The sequence below is a fragment of the Lactuca virosa genome, chromosome 1 (assembly GCF_052849685.1).
Source record: "Lactuca virosa cultivar CGN04683 chromosome 1, Lactuca_virosa_CGN04683_v6, whole genome shotgun sequence".
NCBI lineage: Eukaryota > Viridiplantae > Streptophyta > Magnoliopsida > Asterales > Asteraceae > Lactuca > Lactuca virosa.
In genome coordinates, this window is record NC_136426.1 from 109,040,224 (window position 1) to 109,050,658 (window position 10,435).

A 10,435-nucleotide genomic window follows, 5' to 3' on the forward strand; every position below is an offset into this window, starting at 1 on the left:
ACACACTCACTTTTACATCTCTCAAGCACACCTCTACAAGTGGACTAAACCCACCTTATATAGAGGTGTTTACATGTCTCTCTCTCACTCTCACTAACATATGGGTCTAAAGGCTAATGCACCACATGCAAGTGGGTTTTACAAAAGTCAAACATTTACAAAGTCAATCATGAATAATTTTGTACCCCAACAAGTTGTTTGTTGATGTGTGATTCCGGGGACGGAATCATCCTAAGGGGGAGAGATTTGTATCGTTCGTGTTTCTAGGCTAGGCATTAATATTAACATAATAGTCTAGGTTAACCTTTGTAACTCATTTTGAAGAAATGAAAAGGAATTATGTGAATTATGTGTTTTATGCTTAATTATTAAGATTTAATTAATTAAGAATAAAAATGAGCGTCGAAAATAAATATTAGATAAAGCCGATATCTATTAAGAAAGTTGTAGTGGTCGTGACAAGGATTACGGATATATAAAGAATACCGAAATCCGAGTTATAACAAAGAAGTTATGACCTGTCGAAGTTTCGCGACAAAACCGGCACGGTACCGAATGACGTAAAAAGTGAGTTTTTGATAAACTACTTTTTAGCCTTAGTGATCTAAACGAAAGTCGTAGTGTTCCTTAAACCGAGAGTATGTATAAAAAGAACGCCCAAATCTGACTTCGTATGACGAAGTTATGATTTTTCTAAGTTAAGTTTCAGCTTAGCAGTAGACAACTAAAAACTCGAATTTCAGATCGAGTGATTTTTAGCCGACACAACCTAAACGAGAATCGAAGGTCTCGTCAATACAGCGGTAAAAAGACAGACGAAAACGGACGTTGGATGAAGAAGTTATGAATTTTTAACGGATTTCCTGTCCCGGTCTGTTAAAAATAATAATATAAAAATTAAAGTCAAAATTAGCCGACGAAGTCTAAACGAAAGTTGTAGAGCGTAATTTTACCTACGCGTGAATATAAAGAACGTCAAAAACGGAGCTCGTATGCGAAAGTTATGGATTTTAGAAGTTTTTGCACAAAAATCGAGAAAAAATGCTAAATCCGAGAAAATTCGCATAGTCATACTTCGGCCACATCACCTTCGCTCCATGCGTGCCACGTGTCCGAAATTGCTGAGTCATCCGAAGTTGTGGCGTATCCGAGGAGTGACGCGTGTGCAGCTTCGTCCGAGCCTCGCTCCCCCTGTCGCGTGTCCGACCTTCGTACCACCTGTCTCCCTTCCCTCTTGCTTCGGATCCGAACCTCGGACCTAGACCTCGGTCCAATCAGAGGCCAACAGCTGGACCCTCGCACGTGTGAGCCATGTGCCTTCTCTTCGGATCTGCTGCCGCGTGGAGTCCTCTCATCCGTCCGATCAGAAGCCTCGCCCCTATAAATAGAAGGGTGCGAGACCTCCGGGGGATAATTTGGAAATTTGACATTTTACACCCCTAAACCCATATTTCTTTCATTCCAACTTCCCCCAAAGCCCCGGTATTATACCAAACACCCGAAATACGCCCCGAAGTGCCCGAGAAGCCCGAGAAGTTTATCTTTTTGGTTTTGAAGCCCAACCCTCGCAGAGCCCGGTTTCTCAATAAAACTCCCGGTTTTATTAGAAACGATCGTTTTAGGAAACGAAGTGCTGCCCGATTATCATTAAATCAGGTGAGTGTGTAGTCACTTTCACCTTACACATAGATATGAAGTATTTACCTTAAAATACGTGCTATGTGTAATTATATTAATTGTTTATTTGAGGTGACTGTTGAATAGATGTTTTATACAAGTTTTAAACTGTATATGTATTTTATCTACAAATATGTTGGGTAAAACATGGGTAGACGAAATAGTTGATGTGTGTTAAAATGGTGAGAGGCCTCGATGTTGTTGTTGTTGTTGTTGTTGTTGTCGTCGTCTATCGGAGTATAGATGACGACCACAGACCTTTCTAGACAGTCCAGTGGAACACTAGCAGGTTCGCAACTTGTAGGTGTTGGTGAACTAAATGTTCATTGGCGTACTCCATCCCCCTCATGGTTGCCTTTAGGACATGTATGGCTGAGGAGTCCCCTTAGCAGTAGTGTCCATCCTAATGATATTCCTTAGGCTAGGTCCCTTGTGATAGGTGTTTAGGGACGTAAAGTGAGGATAACGGGAATGGGTAATCAGGGTTATTGTTGATTGGTGAACTTAATAAGTTTATTATTATTGTGGGTTGAAAACCCTATATGCTCACCAGGCTCCCAAGCCTGACCCACTCGACTTTTTATATTACAGGTAGTGGACCCCGAGCATAGTCGGAGGATGATGAGAGATTTTTGGATTATAGGCCAGTAGTTGTAAATAAATGTTGTAAGGCTTATAATGTCTTGTTTATGCTTTTGATCTGTATCGGAACATGACATCCCGAGGTTTTGATATAAAAGGAAAATATATACTTTCTTAAAGAAAGGTTTTGATAAATTTTTATCATGTTTATTTTGGGGACCAATTCCGCAACATCTTTTAAAATGATTTCTCTGACTTTATTTTAAAAGCATAAATTAAATCGGTCTTTTCTGACCGAGAAATTAGGGGATGTCACAGTTGGTATCAGAGCATTAGTTTAAGCGAACTAAGAAATTTGTAGGATTTGTAGACTTAAACTTAGAATGCTAAGTGATGATTGTGAGATGAGTGTCTACCATATTTTAGACACGAGCACTAGTTTATTTTAGGAAAGATGCCTAAAATGCTTTTATGTGCTAAATGTTATATGTTTTCCATATATGCCATTAATTGTCCGGATCTATGGTATGTTGCCGACCGGATCTGGAAACCTTATATGTGTAGGATTCTAAGCGTATTATTACGAGATTAGAATTAACATGTAAATGTTTCGGAGTGATAAGGGAATTGAAATATCTATCAAGGATAAAGACCTAAATTCGCCTTATTCGGTATATAAATTGTAATGGCAAGAACTCGAAGTGGAGCGGGAAATGCAAACAGAAACCAACAACCTCAACCTCAAGTGGTGGAACAGGTGCCTATAGTGGGAGCTGAACCAGAACCCATCACCATGGCTGGAGTACGAGCCATGATTCAGACCATGATGGCTGAACAAAGGGAGGAATTGAGGCAAATGTTGCTGAACAACAGGGATGAACCTTCAGTTCCTGTTGAACAACGTGAATTAAATGACGATCGATCTGAAGAAGGAAACAACAGTAGATCTGTTGGTCATAGTGAGCCGCTTGTGGTTGGGAGAAATAACCACGAGGATAGAGTGGAGAGAAATGGGTGCAAGTATAAGGACTTTATGACTTGCAAGCCATCAACCTTCACTGGAAAAGAAGATCTCGTCGGAGTAATGGATTGGATCTCGGAAATGGAATTGGCTTTCATGACATGTGGTTGCCAAGGCAAGTTACAAACCACATTTGCAGTGCGTCAGTTCAGGGGTAGTGCTGCTCGTTGGTGGAACACTCTGAGGAAAACCCTAAGCCCTAATGAGCCACTGCAACTGACTTGGGCAGATTTCTTGGTGCACTTCAAGCACAAGTACTGCTCGGCCCAAAATGTGCTTGAGTTAGAAAACCAATTTCTAACGTTGAAGAAGGGAAATATGACCGTTGATGAATACACGAATAACTTCACAGACAAAATGGAGTTTGCTTTGCGTATTGTCCCAGATGAGCTGGCAAAAATTGACAGGTACGCAAAGGGACTTCCATGGGAGTATGCGGTGCCAGTACGTCAGGCACTTACTTTGGAGGCAGCTATCTGGGCTGCCAAGTCTGTTGAAGATATGATTAAGGGGAGAGCCGCCAGCAAGGTTGAAGTTGGCGAAAAGAGAAAGTTTGAAGGAACTTCAGGTTCCAATAAAAAGAACAAGTTCTCGAAGACTGGTTCGAGAAAATTCGGAGGAGGAGCTGAAGCCAAGTGGTGTGACAAGTGTAAGAAGAAACATGCTGGGAAATGCAGCGTGGAAGTCACTTGTTACAAATGTGGAAAGCCAGGGCATTATGCCAATGACTGCACCTTTAAGAATGTCTGTTTTGGGTGCCATGAAGAGGGGCATATTTTGAGGGATTGCCCGAAGAAGAAGGATGCAGTAAAGCCCAATCTTCCACCAAAGCCGAAGGCGAGAGCCTTTCAGATGACACTTGAAGCTGCGAAAGAAGAAGCCGATGTCGCTTCAGGTACCTTTCTCGTAAACAAATTGTCTGCCCAAATTTTGTTTGATTCTGGAGCCAATTACTCCTTTATTTCGCATGAATTTGGTAGAAAACTAGCTTTGCCTGTAGATAGACTAGTTAATGCTATGATAGTCGAGATTGCTAGTGGCAAGTTTGTACCTGTTAGCCATCGTATGAAAAACATCCTCATTGACTTGAATGGGAATAAGTTCCACGAGGAATTATTACCTATCGAGTTAAATGGTTTCGAAATAGTTTTAGGAATGGATTGGCTTAGCGCCAATGATGCCGAAATATTGTGTAGGAAGAAGATAGTAAAATTAAACCCGCCAGGGAAAGAGTCGTTTATGGTGTATGGAGACAAACGCAGAGTAAACTCTGGAATCATTTCTCTAATGAAAGCCAGAAAGTGTTTGGCCAAGGGATGTACATCATATCTAGCGTTCGTGATCGATGCTAAAAAGGAAAAGAAGGAGGTGCAAAATATTCCGGTGGTGTGTGACTATCCGGAAGTCTTTCCCGAAGATCTTCCCGGATTGCCCCCTGATCGACAAGTAGAATCTGTATCGACTTGTTACCAGGAACGACGCCAATAGCAAAAGTATTGTATCGATTAGCACCAACAGAGATGAAAGAACTTATGACACAACTTCAGGAGTTATTAGACAAAGGTTTTATTCGAACTAGTTCATCACCCTGGGGAGCCCCGATGTTATTTGTAAAGAAGAAAGACGGGAGCATGAGAATGTGCATCGATTACAGAGAGCTGAATAAAGCAACAATAAAGAACAAGTACCCGTTGCCGAGGATCGATGACCTATTCGATCAGTTGCAAGGTTCGAGCTATTTTTCGAAGATCGATCTTAGGTCAAGATATCATCAAATAAAAGTGAAAGAGCAGGATATCGAAAAGACTGCATTCATAACAAGATATGGACACTACGAGTTCTTGGTTATGTCGTTCGGACTAACCAATGCTCCAGCAGCTTTCATGGATTTGATGAACAGGGTTTGTAAACCATACCTTGATAAATCTGTGATAGTGTTCATAGATGATATCTTGATTTATTCAAAAAGCAAGCAGGAGCATGACAAGCATCTGCGTGAAGTGCTAGAAGTTCTGAAAAAGGAGAAGTTGTATGCAAAGTTCTCCAAATGTGAATTTTGGATTCAAGAAGTCCAATTTTTAGGTCATGTGGTTAACCAAGAAGGAATAATGGTTGACCCAGCAAAGATTGAAGCTGTGATGAAGTGGGAACAACCAAAAAGTCCTACGGAGATTCCAAGCTTTTTAGGATTAGCCGGAGATTATCGAAGATTTATCCAAGGCTTTTCTTCGATCGTGACTCCATTAACAGCTTTGACCCACAAAGGAGCTACTTATACTTGGAATGAGAAGCATAAGGAAGCCTTTGAGAAGTTAAAGAAGAGATTGTGTGAAGCACCGATTCTTTCGTTACCTGAAGGAGTTGATGACTTCGCAGTTTATAGTGATGCCTCTGGAGTTGGGTTAGGTTGTGTTCTGACCCAAAGGGATAAAGTGATAGCGTATGCATCGAGGCAATTGAAAGAGCATGAAAAGAACTACCTCACTCATGATCTAGAGTTGGCAGCGGTAGTATTTGCCTTAAAGATATGGAGGCACTATCTTTATGGTACTAAATGCAAACTTTTCACTGATCATAAGAGTCTTCAATATCTCTTTAATCATAAGGAATTGAACATGAGGCAGCGGCGCTGGCTAGAATTACTCAAGGACTACGACTGTGAGATACTTTACCACCCTGGTAAAGCAAATGTTGTTGCTGATGCTCTCAGTCGGAAGGTAAATCTTGAAAAGAAAAGGCCAAGAGCGTTGAGAATTGAAGTTGTCTCGACAATTGTGGAAAGTATAAAGAAAGCTCAAGAGGAAGCTTTAGAGAAAAATGACCGAAAGGAGGAACGCTTGGGTAAAACATTAGTGTTTGATACAAACGGTCAAGGACTGAAGGTATTCAAAGATAGGATTTGGGTACCTAAGACGGGAGGAGTAAGAGATCTTCTGATGGAAGAAGCTCACAAGACCATGTACTTGATTCATCCCGGCAGTACAAAAATGTATAGGGATCTAAAACCCTATTACTGGTGGCCGACGATGAAGCTCGATGTTGCTAAGTATGTGGCCGAGTGTGTAACATGTGCTAGGGTTAAGGCACAGCATCAGAAACCGTATGGGAGTTTAGAACCTTTTCCTGTACCCATGGGTAAATGGGAAGACATCACTATGGATTTTGTGACTAAACCGCCCAGAACAAGGAACGGTCACGACATGATTTGGGTGGTCATTGATCGCTTCACTAAGAGTGCGCATTTCATAGCAGCCAACGAGAAATGGTCTATGGATAAACTTGCGAATTCTTACGTGAAGGAAATTGTGAGGCTTCACGGTGTTCCGTTAACGATTGTATCCGATCGTGACAACCATTTTACCTCAAGGTTTTGGAGGAGTCTACAAGAGGAATTGGGTACCAAGTTGTGTTTGAGTACAGCTTACCATCCGCAAACCGATGGTCAAAGCGAACGAACAATTCAACCGTTGGAGGATATGCTGAGAGCATGTACCCTGGAATTCCAAGGTAACTGGGATGAACATTTACCTCTAGTAGAATTTTCCTATAATAATAGTTTCCACTCGAGCATCAAGATGGCACCTTATCACGCTTTGTATGGAGAAAAGTGTCGAACGCCGTCATGTTGGCTGGAAGCTGGGGAAAAGCAGTTTATGGGACCTGAAATAGTCCATCAGACTGCTGAAAAGTTGAAAGTGATTAGGGAAAGGATGTTAGCTGCTCAAAATCGTCAAAAGAGCTATGCTGACAAGAAAAGACAACCGATATCATTCGAAGTCGGAGATTCGGTTTTACTTAAAGTCTCGTCGTGGAAGGGACTTATAAGATTTGGTAAAAGGGGAAAATTGAGTCCAAGGTTTATTGGACCGTTTAAAGTTCTTCAGAGGATCGGGAATCAAGCTTACAAGCTAGAATTACCGGAAGAACTAGAGGGTATTCATAACACCTTTCATGTGTGTTATTTGAGAAAGTTCACGGGAGATGTGCCCGACATAATTCCAATTTTTGAATTAAGGTTGGATGAAAACAAAAGGTTAATTGAAGAACCTAAGGCAATCGTTGACCGTAAGACTAAGAAGTTGCGACGCAAGATGGTCGATTTAGTGCTTGTGCGTTGGAAACATACGAATGGGCCAAATCTCACCCGGTTTTATTAGAAACAATCGTTTTAGGAAACGAAGTGCTGCCCGATTATCATTAAATCATGTGAGTGTGTAGTCACTTTCACCTTACACATAGATATGAAGTATTTACCTTAAAATACGTGCTATGTGTAATTATATTAATTGTTTATTTGAGGTGACTGTTGAATAGATGTTTTATACAAGTTTTAAACTGTATATGTATTTTATCTACAAATATGTTGGGTAAAACATGGGTAGACGAAATAGTTGATGTGTGTTAAAATGGTGAGAGGCCTCGATGTTGTTGTTGTTGTTGTTGTTGTTGTTGTCGTCTATCGGAGTATAGATGACGACCACAGACCTTTCTAGACAGTCCAGTGGAACACTAGCAGGTTCGCAACTTGTAGGTGTTGGTGAACTAAATGTTCATTGGCGTACTCCATCCCCCTCATGGTTGCCTTTAGGACATGTATGGCTGAGGAGTCCCCTTAGCAGTAGTGTCCATCCCAATGATATTCCTTAGGCTAGGTCCCTTGTGATAGGTGTTTAGGGACGTAAAGTGAGGATAACGAGAATGGGTAATCAGGGTTATTGTTGATTGGTGAACTTAATAAGTTTATTATTATTATGGGTTGAAAACCCTATATGCTCACCAGGCTCCCAAGCCTGACCCACTCGGCTTTTTATATTACAGGTAGTGGACCCCGAGCATAGTCGGAGGATGATGAGAGATTTTTGGATTATAGGCCAGTAGTTGTAAATAACTGTTGTAAGGCTTATAATGTCTTGTCTATGCTTTTGATCTGTATCGGAACATGACATCCCGAGGTTTTGATCTAAAAGGAAAATATATACTTTCTTAAAGAAAGGTTTTGATAAATTTTTATCATGTTTTATTTTGGGGACCAATTCCGCAACATCTTTTAAAAGGATTTCTTTGACTTTATTTTAAAAGCATAAATTAAATCGGTCTTTTCTGGCCGAGAAATTAGGGGATGTCACAGACCGTCTCGCAGGGCCTACAGCCTATCCGGACCGCTCACCGGGTATGTTGGCCTACAGCACGAAGCAGGACCGCCTCAACCCAACCCCCAATCAAACAAACATGTACATATAAATATCATACGCTAGCTCATATCATATAACAGTCAAACCGATCTAACAGATCACTAATCATTGCAACATCCCAATAATCGGGATACAGACCTAACTGGTCACTAACATAGCATCATCCTATAACCAGGACAATCATGTGCACATAGATATCATATAACACTAGCATGTGTGTGTATATATATATATATATATATATATATATATATATATATATATATATATATATATATATATATAATAGTCAAACCGATCTAACAGATCACAAAGCATAGCAACAATCCATAACCACGATATCGACCTAACAGGTCACTAACATATTCTCATCCTATATACCCGGATACCGACCCAACCAGGTCACTAAAGCATAGCATATCACCATCCTAACTACCAGGATGTAATTAGTAAGCATAACATGCAATAATCTGAATACAATCCATAAAGGGCCGGCCTTGGTGCCTTAGACCCTGTTGATATAGTGAGGATAACTCACCTGGCACTGCTGAAGTCCCGTAGACACAATCCTACACTGCTGAAGTTTCGCAGACTCAACCCCAGCTGCTGGATGACAGATTCCCGAACTGTCAACACCAAAATAACACCCAATTAATAATTGGGTCCCAACACATAACCATAAATGCATCCTTGGATAATTACTACATTACCCCAAGGTTGGCTTTATTCAAGCCCAAGGCCCAACCCATAGGCCCAAAGTCAACTGGGAATCAAAGCCCAACATATGGCCCAATTTTCCAAATTGGGCCCAAGCCTATACATGGTCTTATTCTAAGGCCCAACGTCATACAATCATTAAGGCCCAGACTATGGCCCTTCTATGGCCCAATTTTCCAAATTAGCCCCAAACCCCTTACATGGGCCTTACCCCAAAGCCCATTAATTATTCTAGTTCATTTGCTTAATCTTGGATGGTCCATTAATAACCCAATCATCAAGGCCCAATAGAAAGGCCCAACAATAAACCCAAGTGAAATTAGGGTTTCTCATAAAATGATGATTAGGGTTAAGTTTCCTACTTAACCCATTAAGGACTTAATCCACTAAGGACTTATTCCACTAAGGACTTAATCCATTTAGTCCAATATTGCTTAGATTAATTTTTGCCAATGATTATTATTTGATATTTCAAGTTATCAAATAATTCCCGTGTGTCCCGCTAATTCCCCAAATTAGGGTTTCATTGCATTAGGGTTTCCAACCCAAATACTAGCCCATTTATCAATTTATTGGGCTTTTAGGTCAATTAGGGCTATATTGGGCCTATTAGGCTCACTAGAATATCATTAAGCCCATAAGTCACATGCTTGGGCTTTTAGGTCCATTAAGCTTCATTGGGTCCATTAGGGCTTACAAGGCCCATTAGGGTTTCAAGCACCCCAAACAAATCAAACGCAACAAGGCAAGCACACCGCCACCCGACACGGCGGCCGGTGGCGGCAAGAAGCGGCAGCCACCACCTTACGGTGGTGGTTTGATTTTCCTTTCATTATTCCAATTTTTACATTTTACAATGATCTCACAAAATAAACACACCCACTATACTAAATAAACACACACCCGCAACCACCCTTGTGGTGGCCGGCGGTGGCATGTGGCGGCAGCCACCACCTCATGGTGGTGGTGGTGACTTTTTCGTGAACTCCGGCTAAACAAAACACAACACACACTAACAATGGAAAGCACACCCACACACGATTCCAATTTGTTCAAGGGTCCAGCCAGCCACCTGTTGGCTCACGGCGGCGGCAACAACTGCTTCCTGATGGCAGTGACGTCGGAAGTGAGAGGAATGGCAGCAGGCGGCATGATTTGCGATGACAGCCACCACCTTACGGTGGCGGCTGTGGTTTCATTAGTCTTCTGCCCGACAACATACCAATACCCTTACGTACGACATATG